The following is a 19,169-nucleotide window of genomic DNA, read 5'->3' on the forward strand; positions in this document are numbered from 1 at the left end:
TACTGCTTCCCCTCTCCTTCCTGATAGTTCCTGTGTATGTTATCTTCCCCCAAGGATCATTGACTGATAATCCAAAAATTAAAAGACACTTCACCCGGCTTTGGGAATTCTTGTCTCCAAGACAGCCCTGGGAACCTCTATCATAGGACTGGCCACTATCGGCTTTGCAGCGAAGTCAGCGTTACTCAGCAATGCCACAAGCATTTGTTGAACTCCACCTGTTGGTCAAACACTGTGACTAGGTACAGGGGTGAAAGGGTGGGCCACATCTAGGCACAGCCCATGGAGCTGGGTCTTGGGGACACAGAGACAGCTGCTCGAACAAATGAACAAATGACCGGAGTGCAGTGGTGGGGGAGGGGAAGTGTCTGCTGGAGGCAGGGGTGGAGCGGGTGGCTAGGCCTGCCCCCTCCATGCTGGCAAAGGACAATATCCCACCACCTTGCCCTTGCCTCCTCCCCTCCAACCCCTGCCGTGTGGCTGGCTCCTCTGGTCATTGGGTTTCATTTCAAGTGTCACCTCTGCAGAGAGGTGCTCGGGCCCGTGTGGACTGCAGTAGGGCCCTCAGTCCGGTGCTCTGGTACCCTGGCACTCTTTCTTTCTCTTTCAGCATATCTCATTAGTTAAACATCTCATTTATTTGTCGTCTTGGACTTGCCCTCACGTCCACCCAGCAAGGAGTGGCCGAATGACCAGCAGAGCCTCTGTGTGAATGAATGAACGACATACTCCGAGCTGTTAAACCAAATCATTAGTTGGAATCACACAGATGATTTGGAAAGGTTAAAAGTAGTTCGTGTGACAGATGTCATTACCGTCTTTGGCCTATGAGAAGTTCTTCATGAAAATCTTAGGGGTCTTCTATGATTCTAGAATAAAGTGGACTAAAATTAACATGAAAGGATTTCGTGACAAGGCCCTATAATTAGAAGCATACATCTTAGTAAATATGTAAGCTCTAGAGACTTCAGGAAAAAGTGACTATAGTTTTGATGGTTTATCCCTTCACCTACGTGAACGCGGGAGGGTCAACCAGCTGGGGGAGGAGATTATAGGATAGCCTGACAGCCACATGATGGAGAACATGCCCACAGAGATACATGTGCATATAACATATTTATATGTAAATATGCACACACACACACACACACACACACGGAAAAATGGTAAAACTATGGGGAGACTGTTTAGCCAGTCCAGTTTGAACTGCACAGATATCCTGAGAGGTCATTTATCGCCCCTGTCCTAATTTTTAGGTATACCTGCAATGATGTATTCTGGAACATTCTTACAACTACCAAATAGTGAGTTCAATTAGCTGGCAAAACTGTCAAGGACATTTGCACCATTATTGCTGACTTGCGCCATGTTTTCGCAGTTCTGGAGACTTGTTCATGCAGGAAACATATACAGAGCCCCTGTCCAGTGCCGGACCCAGTGTGGGGACCAGGCATGCAGAGAATTTGCACTAATCACAGAGATGGGTAAATAAGGGTTGTGATGCAGGGCGGTGTTGCTCAAGCTCACTTGGGGAGCCAAGGGGGCAGTGGAAGGGGTGGTAGCCATGGGGTTCTTAAAAGGCTTTCTGCAGGTGCTCCTATCAGCGGCACTTGAAGGCTAACACGGGGCTTGCTGGACGTGGTGTAGGAGGGCCTGGGTTCGGGGCGGGGGGACGGCATGGCAGGCGGAAGGAACTGCATGTGCAAAGGCAGTAGAGCAGAGACAGCTTATGGAGTTGAAGGTGCACAGAGGTCGGCAGGAGTTAAAGGTTTGTCTGCAGAGGCGGGCTGGGCCCCACTGGCGGGGACCTTGTGTTTGAAGCAGGGAGTTTGAACAGTGTCCTGAAAGTTAAGGGGTACCACTGAGAGATTGCTGCCAATTTTCCTCTTAGAAAGAAGCTTTTGGAAGCTGGGAAGACCCCCACCATGGAAGAGATCCTCTGGGGAGTGGAGACCCAATAGAGGAGCTATGAGAGGGTCAAAAGGGGGACGGCTCAGCACATGGAAGACAGATGGGATGTGAGCCAGAGGCTAAGAGGAAAGGAGGGGCCATGGTGGGGCAAGGGAGGATGAGAGCCACTGTGCACGAGGCCCATTCTGGGCTCCCAGGCTCCGCAGGGACAGAGCAGATGGCTAGCTCTGCCCTGTGGCTCTGGCATCTAGTGGGAGGACCCAGACAGGAATAAACAAGCAAGTCAGCAGGTAATATAACCAGAGCTAAGTCCTCAGGGGAAAAATAAAGATAGCAGTGCTGGCAAAGGGGCAGGAAATTTGAAATTTTAGACAGGGTATCCTGTGAAAATTTTTAGGGTATGGGGAAGCCAGCGCAGTGGCTCTCTGGACGGGGAGCATTCTAGGAGGAGCAAACAGCAGTGCAAATGCCCTGGGGTAGAGTTACCTGCCTGTTCCAGGAATTTCAAGAGGCTCATGTGCCTGGAAGAGTTAGGGAGGCAAATAGCAGGTGAAATGAGAGACCAGGGGGTGACGTAGGGACCACAAGGATTGTGAGGGGTCTTATAGGCCATTGTAAGGACTTCAGCTTTTCCTCTTAGTGAGATGGGAACCAGTGGAGCATTGTGAGCTGGGAAGACGTGATCTGACTTCATTTTTATAGGCCAGTTCTGGCTTACGGTCAAGGACAGACAGGAAGGGGCTAGGGCAGAAGCAGGGAGACCTGTCATAGCAGTGGAAGTGGAGGGAGTAAAAGTGGTCAGATCTGGGTTTATTTTAAAGGTCAAGGCACCAGGCATTGCTGACAGATTAGATGTATCTAGAAGTTAAGGTTGACTTCAAGAGTCTTGTCCTGAGCAGGCGGAAGATTGGAGCTGCCACCTTCCAAAGTCAAAAGGTCAGAGGCGGAGTTGGTTTCTGAGTGGGGATTAGGATTACTATAGGTTTTGCTTGGGAGAAGTGACATTTGAGATGCCAGGTGGAGATGTCTAATTAGCAGTGAATTAGACAGTCTGGTCTCGTCTGGCCTTCAGATGGAGCTATGGGACAGGACAGGTAGGAAGGCCAAGCAGGCAGCGCCCTGACGGTATCATGATAGGACCATGCTCCCATCTCGTAGGGCGTCTGAAATTCTCTCTTTAATGTCATTGTTCCTAATGGAGCTGCCCCTTCTAATCATTGAGGCTTTTTTAAAGGTACAGATTCCTGGGTCTCCCTTCAAACAGGAATCTCTAAGGTGGAACCTGAACCTAAAAAACTTTTCAAAACCCTCCGCGAGTGACTGTGATGGGCCCCGTGGGATAGGAAGCTATCCTGGCGGATGCATGGTATTCTACGTTTGTCCAAACCCATGCGATGCCGGCAGTGAACCCTAATGTAAACTATAGACTTTCCTGGACAAAACAAGAACAAAACTAAGGGGTGGAAGTTTATGGGGGAGGATGGAAAAAAGAACACAGCAATTTAACTCACTTTAGGGTGTTAATGACTTCTCAATGTCATTTGCTTGAAGTGTGCCTTGTAGCAGGCCCTCAGCAGGTGCTAGAATGGGGGAGTGAACAGAATGGGGCAATCATTGCCTCACAGAGCTTCCGTTCTAGAAAGCCTGCTTGAAAAGCCTTGTGAAGGGAGGGGAAAGGCTGAGTGCGTGAGAACTGTGCCTCAGGCTGATCTGTCTCTTCCTGAAGAGAGGCTCCTGGGGCAGAGGCTGGAGGGTAGCAAACCGAAAGCTAGATGCCAGGATACAACCCGGAAGAAGAAGGGCGTCTCCTCCGCTCACCTTCTTGGACCTCAGTTGACTATGTACCACCTTTGGCCTGGGTAGCCCCATTTCTTCCTGTACCCCTCCCAGGAGTCTCAACACCTCAAAGAATTGAAAGCAGAGTCTCAGAGGTCACTGTATACCTATGTTCATGGCAGCATTACTTGAATCGCCAAAAAGCTAGAAGCATCCCAGGGTGTCCGTCGGTGAACGAAAGGATAAGCGAAATGGGACATTTTCGTACAATGGAATATTATTCAGCCTTAAAAAGGAAGTTCTGACCCATGGAACGACATGGGTGAAACTTGAGGCTCTCACATGAAATGAAATAAGCCCTCCCAGGACAAATACTGTACATGCCTCTTACCTGAGGCCCTTAGGGCAGTCAGACTTATAGAGGCGGGAAACAGCGTGGGGGTAGCCAGGCATTGGGGGCAGAGGAGAGTGGGGAGGTATGTTTCCCGGGCATAGAGCTGCAGCTGCGTGAGGTGGAGAGGGTTCTGGGGGTGGGTGGTGCTGGTAGTGGAACAACGAATGTGCTTCCTGTCACCGGACTGCATCTAAAATGGTTAAAACGGTGAATGGTACGTGACACGACTTTGCCGTGACTGGAAAAAAAGGAGTTAGGCACTTTCACTAAGCAAGCGCAGAGCTCCTATTTCAGGTGGGGCTGGTGGGGGCGCCAAGGCAGGCAGGTCTCTCAGAAATGAAGCCTCAGGGCCTGTGATGGAGAACCCCCACCCCCCGCAAGAGCGCAGGGCAGCCATAGAAGGGAGGGGGCTGCTCCCCTTCCAGCCTCTTCTCCCGGCTCTGCCGTGCTCTCTCTCCTGCTGCTCGCCTCCTCATCCCCCAGACCCCGCAGGGTGCTCTATGTACCTCATGCCCTCCCTCAGCTGTTCTTTCCTCTTCAGCCTCCCTGATTGCTGCCTCTTCTTATAGCCCCAAGGTCCAGTTTGGAGGGCGTCCGATGGGTCATCCCATTTGGGGGGAACAAGCATGTTGTCCGTGTTGGATAGGCTCGTGGGTTGGGCCCCTTGACCCAATCAGCTTTGCCAAGTTAGTGGGCTGCCCCCTGCCCTGGCATCCACACCACTCTCCTTGGCAGAGGCTGTGGGTGGCAGGGATGACAAGCCTCGGTGCTGGGACTTACCAGAACAACAGTAACCTCATGGGAAACCTCCAGCCTAACGCATTCTGTGTTCATCCTGAAGTCAGCCGTTCTGTCCCTTCCCTCCCTCTCTGCACAATCTTCCCATTATTTGTCTGTCTGCTGCTCATTCACTCCAGAAATAGTAAATTACATGCAAGGTGAGGTCTACCTTATTCATTTTTATATTCCTGCCTCACCACATGGTAGCATGCGAATGTTTATTAATAAACTAGTTAATGCGGAAATGAAAACATAGAACGAGCACCAGATTTGGGATCTGAAGACCCTGGTTGAGTCATCCAAGGTCATTTTCTGCCTGTGTGACCTTTGAAAAAAACGTCTAACTTCTCTGGGCCTCAGCCTCAAATTCTGTGAAGCAAATGGGCTAAGAATACATCTGCTGCCTCCTCCAAAAGGAGTTGATTGGCTGTCTTTCCAGCAGAATTTGTCTTTAATATGCTAATGGGCCTTATGAACTTTCCAGAGAAAGACTAAAGTACAGAACCCTTTCCAAGTTCTGCTGGTCCATGTGGTCCTTCAAATATGGAACATCCCATGGGGTTTGGGCTGGGAAAGATGAGAGGCCTAATTTGGGATGCATCTGACCTCTAAGGGCTGATTGAGCCTCAAAGAATCTCAGACTTCATATGAGTCTGTTTGCGGCAATTTGTTTACTCGCCCAGAATAAATTGCTCTGGATTTTAGATTTTGAATGCTCTTAGCTACCTTTGGTCATTTGCTGTCTGTATCATACTCCTAGTTGTCTGGGGTTCATTTCCTTCTGTGTGTTCCTTTGTGACCTGAGGGTAACCAAAGCCACTGAGTCAGATCCTGTGAAGTTTCTACCCCTTATCTCGGGACGGTAGGGTACCTCCTGTTATGGAGCATGATAAGGCACTGACATGGCCCGCCCAGGCTGCTGACACACCACGTGCGGGCGCGTCTCAGTGGGCAGTTGCTATCTAGGAAGGTCCCTGAGCTATCATTTCGCTGCCAGATCGTTATCTCTGCCATGTAATCAGTGGGAGGCGCCATCTAACTTGTGGGTTTATTGTAGGTAAGTCAATTATCTTTCATGATTCTGATTAATGGCCAGGTATTATAACTGAATGGGGACTGAGGAGCACAGTCATATCAAAATATGGGGCGCTCAGGGCTTCCAGAGGACCTAGGAAGTATTCTCCTGGGGGTGCTCTAAACAAGTATAGTGGAGGTTAGGGCACCCACCCCCCACCATGCAGCTGATTTCTCCAAAACTCAACTACTCACATCCTACTGTTGACCAAAGCCTTACTGGTCATGTAAATGGTCAATGGACCCGTAATTGTGTCCTACAGGCATTGTATACTGTATTCTAACAGTAGGGAAGCTAGAGGAAAATATGGTATGAAGAAAATCATAAGAAAAGGAAAATAATATTTGTTGAAAATATTATTTTCAACAAATTTGTTGAAAAAAATCTGCTTATCAGTGGACCTTTGCAGTTCAAACCTGTGTTGTGCAAAGTCAAATGTATAATAAACTGGGTGGCGTGAAACAATAGAAATGTCCTGTCTCGGCAGCCTGGAGGCTGGAAATCCAGGTGTCTCAGGGTTGGGTTCCTAAGAGCCTTTAGGGAAACCTGCTTCCTTGGCTCTTCTGATTTCTCCAGCTTCCTCAGCTTGTGGCTGTAACTCAGATCTTTTCCTCCAGCCTCATGTGGCCCTCTTCCCCTTGTCTGTGCCCAGAGTGTTCCCCTCCTCACAAGGACACCAGGACTATGGGGTTAGGGGCCTACCTACCCTGATGACTTCATCTGAACTTGATTATATCAGCAGTGGCTCTGTTTCCAAAGAGGACATTCAATGGTCAGGACTTTGACATATCTTTTGGGGGATGTGATCAGAATTGTAACACCCCTTATGGCAAGGAAAAGCATACTCAGGGGTCAGCTACAGGTGATACGGTATGGTTAGCCCTCGGAGCCCTGCCTATGAATAATGGGTTCAAACCCAGCCTCTCCTGGGTTTCCAGAGGAGAGAGTCTGGAGTTCAAGCATCTTTAGCACAGAAGACAGAGCTGAGGCCAGGAATGTCAAAGGTACTGGAAGCTGTCTTTATAATAAGAATACATTCTCTAGTCACCATTATGCAGGGCTTGGGAGCTACTGGACACCCTCTGAATCCTGCCTCCACTACTTGGTAGCTTTGTGACTCTGAGCAAAGCCCTTAACCACTCTGAATCACGGCTTCCTCATAGGGAGATGGACAAGACACCAATTCTGTACCAGTGGCTCTCACCCAGGAGAGATCTTGTCCCCCAGAAGATGTATGGTAATGTCCGCAGATTTTTTTTAATTGTCACAACTGAGGGGCTGCTCCTGGCATCTAGAGTGGAGAGCCCAGGGATTCTGCTAAGTATCCTACAAGGCAGATGACAGCCCACACAACCCAGAATTACCTGGCCGCGAATGTTAGCAGTACCAAGGTTGAGAAACTCTGCCCGTCCCCTGGGGTTGATAACTGGCTTTGGAAATGAGGCATGCGGGCTGCCCAGCACATCCCTGGCATTGAGTCAGCCCAATAAATGGCAGTCCTACACATCGAGAAGCAGGGAGTTTCTGACAACTCCATAAAGACATTTGAAGTCACTAGAGTTTTCGAGTATGAAAAGGAAAAAAAGATTCTCTAGCTTCATGTAGTCCCTGAATTATGAATGTTTGAGAAACATAAGAAAAGCAAAATGTAATTGACTCACATAGATGGTAAGGCATATAGAGGGGATAAAATATTAATGGAGTGCTTATAATATCACATCCTTTTACCCATATCACCTCATTTAATTGTTTTAGCAACATTATGAAGTAAGAATTGCCCACCTCACTGCACCACCCCTCCCTCCACTGCCATTTTATAGGTGAAGCAACTGAAGCTTATGAGAGTTTAGTATCTTGTCCGTGGGTCTATCTTTGAGTGGTAGAGCTGGTATTTGAGCCCAGCTCTCTCTGTTACCAAGCCCATGACTCTCTGTTGCCCCTATCTGACTCACACAGAATCACTGTAACTGACAAAGGTATTAGTCATGAACCCAATGGTTGGATGCCACGGAATGCAGGCAGGGAGACCCCTAGGAGAATCCAGGAAGCGGCAAAGGTGCCCTAGCGATTCCTCAGGATTTCTATCATTCTGAGATCACCTCTCCTCTTTCTTACATTTGAGGCCAGGCCCTTCTTGATGTTCTCTCTGGTGATCCTCCCAGCTGAACCTGGGCCTGACCTTCAGGAACAGGGCAAAGTGCCAAAAAGCAAGCCCATTTACTTTCCCACAGCTTTCCAAGCTTCCCAAGCTTCCCACAACAATCTTACTCCCTCCAGGTAGCAGAGTCCTGGGGTACTACAAAGAGGAGAGCCTATAATTTAACCATAGATGTGACAACAGCAGGACAGAAGCCAGGAGTGGAAACATCAAAGTGCACTTTGGTAAGGTTGTTGAATTTACATAAAATGATACAAGATCACATGAAAGTAGTCATAAGGATGTGTACTGTAAACCCTAAAACAACCACTAAATAACAATACGAAGACTTAGAGCAAATAAGCCATTAGAGAAAAAAAAAAAGAAATCATCAACAGTAATAAGTTCACCAAAGACCTACAGATGGCCAGAGAGCACATGAAAAGATGCTCCCCATCATTAGTCTTCAGGGAAATGCGATCAAACCCACAGTGAGATAAGAACTTCACACCCACCAGGATGGTTGTAGGCAAGGAGGCAATCGCTAACCCACATTGGAGAGAATGCGAAGAATCAAAAACACTGACGCTGCACTAGCAGAAATGTAAACTGGGGCAGCCACTCTGGGACAGTATGGCAGGACTCAGAATGTTAAACACAGAGTTAGTCCCTGGCCCAGCAATGCCATGCCTAGGTTCATGGTCAGGAGAAATGAAACATATGTCTACACCAAAATATGAATGTTCACAGCAATAGTATTCATAATAACCAAATGGTAGGAACAGCCCAAATGTTCATCAATAGAAAATGGATAAAGAAAAAAATGTGATAGGTCCATACAGTAGAACTCAACCGTGGAAAGGCATGAAGCACTGGTACATGCTACAAGATGAATGAATCTTGAAAACACTATGCTGAGTTAAAGAAAGCCAGTCATGGAAGGCCATACTATGTGACACCATTTACATGAAATGTTTGGAATAGGCAAACCTACAGAGACAGAATGTAGCTTAGTGACTATCTAGGGCTGGGAAAGGGTACCAGAGGGAGGATTTGGGGGTGATAGCTAAAAGACACGGGGTTTCTTTTTGGGGTGATCAAAATGTTCTATAACTTTTGCACAATTTTGTGTATACACTAGGAATCACTGAATTGCACACTTTCAATGAGAGAAGTGTATGGTATATGAATTATACCTCAAAAAAACCATTATAAAAAAGTATAATCAGTTCAAAAGTAGGCAGAAAAAGAGGGAAAAATGGAAAAGGAATAAGTAGAACAAACAGAAAACAAACAATCAGATGGTCAACTTAAACTATCCATACCTGGCTGGCTCAGTCCATAGAGCACAGGAATCCTGATCTCAGAGTTGTGGATTCCAGCCCCACTTTGGGCATAGAGCTTACTTAATAAAACTAATAATGTCAGTAACCACATTGAATTTAAGGGATCTAAATGTTTTGATTTGAAGGCAGAGATTGAGAGATTAGGTAAAAAAAGCAAGAAGCAACTATAGGCTATCTATCCAAGAAGCCCACTTCTAATAGTGGGCTCAAAAGTTAAGTTAAAAGAATGATGGAGAAGGATGTACCATGGTAACACTCATTTACAAAAAAGCTGGGGCAGATATATTAATATCAGACAAAGTAGATTTCAGGGCCAAGAATATTGCCAAGGACAAAGGAGGTTATTTCATAATGATAAAATGGTTAATTCATCAGAAGGATATAACAATCTTAAATATTTATGGGCCTGATAACAGAGCTTCAAATTACATGAAGCAAAAACTGATAGAACTCCAAGGAGAAATAGAAAAACCTCAGTTATATCAGATATTTTAAATTAGCCACTTGTACAATAACGGAGAAGGACGTTCGGACATTGTCTAATCCAGTCCACTCACATTAACTGATAAGGAAAAGGGGACCCAGAGAAGTCAACTGAGTTATCCAGGGTCACAGAGTTTATTTGTGCCAGAGCTTGGCCATTCACCAGGGTGCCAACCGGGGCTGCTCAGTCCTGTGAGAGTCCCTGTAGCATGGAGACTCACAAATTCAGCCTAACATGGCGGTGAGAGCTCTACGACCATGAATAGGAGGAGTCCCACTAGGTAACCAGTCATGGCTACTGATGTGGTAAGAGACTATCCATTAATTCTTTTTCACAAATATTGATGAAGGCCTAGGCACCACTGGAGGGGTTTGGGATACAGCTATGGAGTCAAACTGCCTTTCCTCAAGGAGGCTACATTTTAGTGAGGAAGAGACAGACAATAAACAAATATCTAAGCAATAAGTGCTTCTAGGATAAGGAAAGTGGGGTGAGTGGGAGGGAGCAGACCCGAGCTTTAGGAAATTGTGCCCACCTAGTATTTCCCCCCAGAAAAGCTAGTTCTGTGAGATGTTCCACATTAAAAGGCAAATAAGTGCTTCCTGTACTCTTTCCTCCCAGAGATTCCCTATGCATGCTAGTAAATTGAAGGCCCTGAGAAGTCCTGCAATGATGAAACTCATTTCAATTTCTTTAATCTAACATTTTCCAACTATAGAATGTCCATGGTACCTCTTGGGCTTGGTATAATATCTCCCTTATGTACTTGTATAATATCTCCTTTATGTACTTTCTGGGAGCCGACTTTCCAACTTTTTGTGTCTCTTAACTTATTCCTCAAAAAAGACTTTTAGCTGGGTTTCTGGGTGGCTCAGCTGGTTAGGTGACTACCTTCAGCTCAGGTCATGATCCTGGCTTCCTGGGATCGAGTCCTGCATCGGGCTTCCTGCCTGGTGTGGAGTCTGCTTCTCCCTCTGATCTTCCCCCTTCTCATGCGCATTCTCTCTCCCCCCCCCCATCATTCTCTCTCTCTCATAAATAAATAAATCTTAAACAAACAAACTGTAGTTTCTTCCAGATCAATCCACAAATGAGGCCCTTATAGCCACCAGAGAGGCAGCATGTGTTGGGAAAGGGGCCTAGGGGGCAATTCCCAGAAAGCTTCTTGGCCTTTCAAGGCCTCAAAGATAAAATGAAGATCTAGACTCTGTGTTCTCAAATTCCCTCCAGCTCTAAAAATCTACGGTTTTTTGGCTGCGTTGTTAGGACTGTGGTCAGTCCTGGTTATTCATGTTATAGACGCTGATCCTGCCACTCTGGTGTGGAAAAGAGGTTCAATCTCGTTTACACTCAGACTTAGGATCAGTTGGAAGTACTGTCTCTAAGCTGAGCACTGAAGTCATCTGGAGGCTTAATAAACACCCTTACTTAGATCCCATGCCCAGAGTTTCTGATGGAACTGGTCTTGGGGAAGGGCCTGGGCTTTGGGATTTTGATAACTACCCTGGGATTCCTAGGTGCTGTGAGGTTAGGAATCACTGCCTTTAAAATGCAGCTTTCCCTGGGCAGCCTTTCTTGTATACCCCCATGGTCTATTACCATATCTGAGTACCATCTGGGCATGGGAATGTATGACTATATGAACAGTTGTATCTTTTTCTATAAATACAAGATAGCCACAAAACAACCCCTCCCCCCAAGATGGAAAGCAATATAATTAAATTCTAGCTAGATCCTAGTGCCTGCCAAAATTCTGAGCCTGAGGTCAGCATTTTCTTATGGAATGAGATGCACAAATGTAAGAACATATTCTAGTCATGGTGGCCCCAAACTGAGAGTTTCCCCCCAACACAACCACAGTGATGGTCAGAGAAATGAAAAGGGACAGATTCCCCAATATATTTAATGATGCATCTGGAACCTCCTCAATTCCTCTTTCTCACTACCACTGGATCACACTTTGGGGAATGCTCTTTAAGGCCTTTAATGTTATTTCTTAAGGGAATTATTACTGGAAGTGGGGCTGTGAGGTCAGGGACCAACTTACCAGGACCTATTTTTCCAGTATTTAGGAGAAAGTGTCCCCCCACCCCCCAACCACCAAAAAGCATCAGAAAGAGAAGACAAGGTGAGAACAAGAAAAATGCCTAGTGAGGTTGAACCTAGCAGGGCATCTACGGTGGGGACCAGCTATAGCCAGGTGAGCCGGAAGGGGAGGCGAGGCAGGGGAGGGCTACCTGCTGCTCCCGTGTGTATGAGAGCCTTTCTCCCAGCTCCAGCCAGCAGTGCACACTCAGCCTGGCCGATGGCCTGGCTGAAGGAGCCTGCTCACCCCACCCCCAGATGTATAGGGTCCAAGGGCATTGCCATGATTTATCCTAAGATAGGATTAGTTGCCTCATTCCCTGTTCTGGCTTTGGAGTGTTCTGTGCTAGGGAGAAGCCTCCTAATTAGGCATTCAGAAACCCAAGAAATAGGCTCTACCAAGAAGAATGTTTTTATAAACCCTCAAATTTAATAAGCAAGAAAGAATAAACTGTTCTGTGAAAAGGGGAAGTCTGAAACTAACTGGAAGTGTTGCTTTCAAGAGGAAATGAAGCAAACGGGAGCACGAGTTCCCAAATGTGATGATGATAATCACATCACCTTTAAAGATTAATGAGTATTATTTTCTGTAACAGCAATAATTCCGGATGGGGAAAAGGGGAAGGCAACACAGTGCTTCTGATGGTAAATGTCCTCCGTCGTGGTATTAATGAAGCCACCTCCTTCTGTTGGGACTTTGCTACAATAACCTCCAGCCAAATGCTCCATAAGGAATCAAAATGCCAGCTGGAGAGGCATTTACCACATCCAGAAAGGACAAAGGCCTTCAATTATCAGCCATGAAATGAAACAATGTATCAGCCAGTAGACTATGAGCTTTAAAGGAGAAATCTGATGCAAAGAAACACAATCGGGTGCTGCCAAAGTTTCATTCCTGCCTTTCAAGCCGCTTGCCTGGGAGAAGGCCAAGTCCAGTGAAGGCAGAAGAAACACTTCTGAATTCCCTGGAAGTTGTGAATGGAGGTGTCTGTTTTTAATTGGTATTGAGCTCTGTCATGGGGGCTGATGCTAAGCCATTGAGTAAAACCAAATCGGATGCAGGTTTGCATGTAAAATTGATTGGAAACTGTCTCCTCCAGTGTCCATGGAGCTAACGGGAAGAAATACGTGCCTCTATTATGTTGGCAGTCAGGGAGGTGGTGGCAAATCTATCAGCAAACAGACCCATGGAACCTCAACGGGGAAACTTTTTTTCACTCTCTTTTTTATTTAGTTTACTGTCATGGAAATGTTTGTATTAATCCTCCCTAAGAACTTCATTTTGGAAAAAAGAAAAAGAAAAAGCTTACACAGAAGTCTGAATAAACCTCTACGTATTAAAGAAGAATCAGTATTCATTACCTACCAAAACAAGAGTACCAGCCCCAGATGGATTCATGGGTGAATTGTACTCAATATTTAGGGAAGAAATGATATCAATTTTCTACAGTTTCTTCCAGAGGATAGAAGTGGAAAGAACGCCCCTTTAACTGATTCTATGAGAGCAGCATTGCCCTCATACCAAAACCAGACAAAAAATTACATTGTTTTATGCAAAGGAACATTTCTGTAGAGTCTTATGATGTCAGTTACACCGGGGCATTATTTTGAGACCAACCAATTGGAGTTTAATGATAAAAAGAATTGAGTATTTCAAGTGTTGACATTGAGCTTTTTCAAAACTGGAATTTTTTTTATGGCTTTTCAAACCAGAGTGGAAAAGCCACTGAAGCATCCTACAGGTTTTAGTTTCTAATAAGGCAAATACCTATTGCTATAATCCACATAAACAAAAGCCCCCCCCCCCCCCCCTTTTTAATGGAAAAGTGTTCTTGAGACAAAAAGTTAGAAAGCCACTGTGGAGTATCCCTCGCTGTGATAGGTCCATTTCTTGCTATGACTTCATAAGGAGTCATTGTTATGGAATTCCAAGTACCTATATAAGTCCCTGGCTCAGCCTAGATTTTTCGTCCTTCTAGCTTAGGAAGCTGGCTTTTGGTCACCTGAGGGACTTTCACCAAAATTAAGTATTTTCCTTTTTGACATTTTGTTTATTTTTGCTTATTTAATTTTTTTTCCTTTTTTAACTTTCTTATTTTTTTTAATCCTTCTAGTTAGAATTTTGTAATTTATATTTTTTCTGTTGCATTTCCCCTTTTATTTTCTTTTTCCTGTTTTCTTATTTTTCTTAACCTTTTACTTTTCCCAATTCCTCCTTTTTAAATTTCATTTTTATGAGTTTTTTCTTTATTCTGTTCCATCTTTCTCATTTTTAAATTCTCTTTTCTTTTTCTAATTTCTTAATTGTGAGAATGCATATTGAGCAGAATATATGATGTTCCCTTCTACATGTCCACGGAATGTGAAAACCTCAAGAAACTCTTTGTCCTCGGTCCCATCAAGGGAGATAGAGGTGATCATGAAGGTTCTGTGAGTGGTCATGGACCACGAGAAGGAACTAATGCTTTGCATAGACCCACTCTCTAACCACAAGGAGCCTGGGCAACGGAGTTGATGGTGTCCATGGGCTACATGTGGGAAAGGAGCAAGGACTCACAGGTGGGTCAGAAGTATGATGAAGTGATGGTAATCTCTGTGCTCAGTCCTGTACATGATCTGAACCAGATGGCCCCCCCGACCAGCCTGAAGCCCCACCCTTGGGCTGGGCCCACCCACAGCTGCCATTTATACTCATCCTGCAAGGTACGGCATCACACCCGAAGCAGTGGAATTTCAGTAAGCCTGCCATTTCCACCTCTACCTTCCAGTCTGAGAAGAGTCAGGGCAGCAAGACAGAAGAATCGTGGCTTGAGGAAGACCAGGAGTTAGGACAGAAGGCCAGCAGCTCAGCCAAAGCGTCTGCTAGTCCCCTACCTGGCAGAGAAAGGAAGACCATCCCAGCAGAGTCCCCAACATGGCCTTGTAGCCTCCCTAGCATCTACACACCAGAAGCACTGATGAGTCCCAGATGGAGCCAGCTCCCCCTTCCCTGCCATTGTATCCCCCAAAGGAAATGCCACGCCTTCCACACTGGCAACTGAGATAGGTGCCTGACCACCAGAATTTGCCTGATGGTATAACCCCATCCTCTCCCTCTGGCCATAGCCAGGGCCTGCAGGGGGTCACTGGGAAGGGAAAGGTCCTTCACCTTCCTCCGCACCTGTGTCGGAGGTCCGCCAGAAAGACTTGGCTTGCGTCTGAGCCTGGAGACGACCAGACCTCAGGTAGCCAGAGCAGTGACAGAAACAAGAAGACATGCAGGGAGGGCAGGCGTGCTCCCTGAGCTTCCCATGGGGCATGAAGATCGTGAGCTCCACGGAGCCTGTCAAGGGAGTATGGGAGATGGGCCAGGTACTGGACACAGTGCCGGCAGGAACTAAGCAGGACGTAACTGATGCCATGCGCTCACAGCCTGCCGCGAGAGGACTTTGTGCATCCAAAGAGAGAGGGGCCTACGTGCTCTGCCTTTGCTCACAGGGTTCAGACGAGAGGATGGCTGGCACCTCCACAGCCTTCACAGGCAGTCTCCATTTTATAAGAGAACGGCCCTGAATGCTTCGAAATTCTCTTGTGATCCAGCTGGAAAAAAAAAAAAAAAGCCTTCAAACCACTTTCTTTGAGGGAAATCAAAGCCTGGTGAGATCACACTAAGAATGGGACAGAGGTCAATGAATTGTAAAGGGGACTACCTTTAGGGCTATGACATTGGCTTTTCTTTCTGGAAAAACAAGGCCTGAGGATCACATCTAATCTGATCGATATTTCTGGGAGACAACCTTTTCAATATTTATAAACCTCTAACTGTGTTCTCTCTCATAGTCCCGTAGAGTTGGCTGGGCTCAGCTAGGTGGCTTTCTCTGCTTCTTGTGGTCTCTCCTGGGCTCACTCCTGTGGGTTCATCCAGCTGGTGGCTGGGCTAGGGTAGAAGGTCCCAAAACGGTCTCTTTCAGCCATGTGAGGCCTTAGTGTTGATTGTGAGCTGGAGTGCCCCTTCCCACAGCAGGAAAGCCAGAACTTCCCTCTAGCATGGCAGTTGGAATCTAAGAGGAAACATTCCATGGTGACAAGATCCAATGGGAAAGTGCTTATCAAATCCTTGCTTGCCTCATGTTAGTGTCCCACTGGTCCTAGCAAATCACAAGGCCAAGCCCAGAGTCAACATAGGAAGGAATCACACAGGGATGAGAGGACTGGGAAACACGACTCACGGGGGACCGTCAATGTCACAGTCTACCCCATATTGTTGTAGAGCAGAGCAACAGGCTTATTTAGAGAACCCAGTGAAAATGGTCCTAATGGTAAGTTTTACAGCTGAGGGTCTGCACACAGAGCAGCAGAAGAAATGTGAAGTCTGACAGTATATCCATTGTCACTGTCCATGGGGTCCATCCATGGTCATTCTGGGCCATCAAAAGCCATGACTCCCAGGGAGGCAGGGTCTGATTTAGAAAGTTCAAGTGTACTGTCAATGGCTGTGTTTCATCGGTTTGGGAGCCCAGAAGCTGGCTGCGGTGGAGAGTGACAAAACTACTGTTGATGTCACACGAATATTCAGGACAGAATCTAGCGCGGTCATTGCCCAAGGGTTGGTGCCAGCGTAGATGTCAGTAGCCTGGCCAAACCCCTTGCTGACTGGGAAACTGGGGCCTCTCTGCAAGGACTGAGGTTTTGGGGGTTGGGGCATCTTTCCTTATCCGTCTGTCAGGTGTCATCCTTGCCTCCCAAGGAAGTCCCCTACACTCAGTTATTTTTAATGTACAGCTGTACCCTCTTCCCCTTTCCTTTATTCTAACATGTTCTGCTCTTGCTGATTTAATATCTGCATTCTGCTGGCCTCTCAGCCCTGGGAATAGAGAAATCATGTGTTTTCCTCATCACCATATCTCCAGGGCCATGGATGTTGAAGCTGAACATCGAAAACTGCTTTCCCTTCTTTCCTTCCAGCACCTCTCCCTTCCCCTGAATCACTGTTTACCTCTGAAACCACCCACTAAGAAGCAGGACAGCGACCCCCACCACTCTGTCCCTCTGACCAAGGCCCCAGGCAATATCTCTGTTGGAAGGAGCAGCGGCCACAGGGTATGGCCCTCAGCAGGAATGATGGGACCCTTGCCCTCTGCCAGACTCCTGTCACACAGATGTCAGCCAAACCCTCGCTTCCTGTCCTTGGAAGCTCAACCTTCCATTCCCTGTGTAGCAGGACCCCAGCCAAGTTCTCAATCTCAGTGGGGATTCGTGAAAGTCAGACATGTCACCAGGTCACCTTGAGGTTTTTGTTCCAGTGAATTCCGGATCTCTCCCTCCTCTTGCATGTTTCAGCTGCCCCTGTCTCGCCATCCCATAGCTGCCCAGAGAGGCTCAGCTCCTCTACCTGATTTCTCCTGAACAGCACTCAGTCAAGGCCATTACCTTTCTTATTAGAGGTTCAGGGTATAAGTGTGGGGGTTCCATCAGAGAAGAGCACAGCAGATCAAACAGACTGTCAGTCATCATTAGTCTTAAAGCCTCTGGCGTCCCCTTTCCCTCGGCCCCATCCCTCCCTCACTGGGAATGTTCGCTGCTGGTCTCTTCTGTTTCCTCCAGACTCAACTTCTTCCTGGGTCCCTTTGTTCCCCTTCACCTCCCTCCGCCTCACCCTGGCTCATCTCCTCCCAAAATAATCCTGCCTCCCCTTCTTCCTCCTCCTCTTCCTCCTCTTTCTCCTTCTTCTAGTTCAAAAAGCAGTCTTTTATCTTTTGAAGGTTTTTCCCCAACTTTATTAAGACATGATTGAAGAACACTAAACTGCACACATTTAAAGTGTACAATTCTCTGTTTTGACAGACACACACTCTTGAAACCATGATCTCTCCAACAACATTTCCATGACCTCCCCGCCCAATTTCCTTGTGCCCTTTTTCATCCACTCCTTCATCCATCACTACCCCCAAGCAATTGCTGATCTGCTTTCTCTGCTTATAGATTAGCTTATATTTTCTAGAGTTTTGTGTAAATGGAATCAAGCCGTATGTATTTTGTTTGTTTTCTGGTTTTTTTTTTTTTTTTTTTTTTTTTTTTTTTTGCTTGGCTGCTTTCATTCAGTATGATATCCTTCAAAAATGCGTGTGTTAGAGGTTTGTCTTTATTGCTGGGTAGTAGTAGCCTGTCCTATGGATATTGTTGTTTATCCATTCATCTACTGGTGGACTTGAGTTGTTTCTGGTCTTTGGCTTTAACAAAGCTCCTAGAACATTCATGTACAAATCTTTGGGTTTCATGCTCTCATTTCTCTATGGTAAATACCTACGAGTGGAGTGGCTGGGTCATATGACAGAAACTGCCAGACTGCTTTCCAAAGTGGTTATACTGTGCCACACTCCTACCACCAACGTGTGAGTTTTAATTGCTCTATATCCTTACCAACATTTGGTATGGCCAGTCATTTAGAATTTCATCATGTTGTTGTGGTTTTGTTTGTTTCAATGCACAGTGGTTTTGCTACCTCTTGGCTTCATTTCTACCATATGTTTAGATTAACCAGATTAATATATGCTTAGATTAGCCAGGTTATGCCTGCTGTGCAAGTGAAGTTAATAGTGTCCCTTTTACTCTGTGAAGTGTCCTGGTTTGTATAATAAAATATGTGATTTCTTTACTTCTATTCCAACTGGTCATACCCCTAGGCTGTCTGTCCACAGCCACAAAGGCTCATCAAGGCATTATGCTCAACAAAGACTTTCCTCCTCTACAAAGGATTTTCATGCTTTTTCTGAACATTTGTTCTCCTATCACAACAGGATTCCAGGAGGAAAGGATTGGCATAATGTAGTTTAGTACTAGAGTTGCAGAGTGGGGTGGTGGATGGAGGGAATAAGAGGAGAGAGTCAGACCAGGTCCTGATGACATCATTTGAGTGGGATGCAGCCATGCTTGACATAGGCTTTATTCCTTAACTTTTGCACACAAGAACACAGAACCCTCACCTTTTTGTTTTGTTTTGTTCTGTATAAGCTAGTGTAACTTGTATTTCAGTCACTTGCGATTAAGCCCTGACTAGTATGCACAGTAGGGGAATGTGCCCCAAAAGTTAATAGCTTTTGCCAAGCCCTGGCTGCCTCTCATTTCACATCTAAAGTGCTTTCTGCCTTCCCTAAGAGTTACTGTTTTTGCTGACCTAGCCCTGGGAATTTAAAGCAGGAGCA

This window comes from Mustela putorius, unplaced genomic scaffold, assembly GCF_011764305.1.
Source record: "Mustela putorius furo isolate JIRA1106 unplaced genomic scaffold, ASM1176430v1.1 tig00003845_pilon_pilon_pilon, whole genome shotgun sequence".
NCBI lineage: Eukaryota > Metazoa > Chordata > Mammalia > Carnivora > Mustelidae > Mustela > Mustela putorius.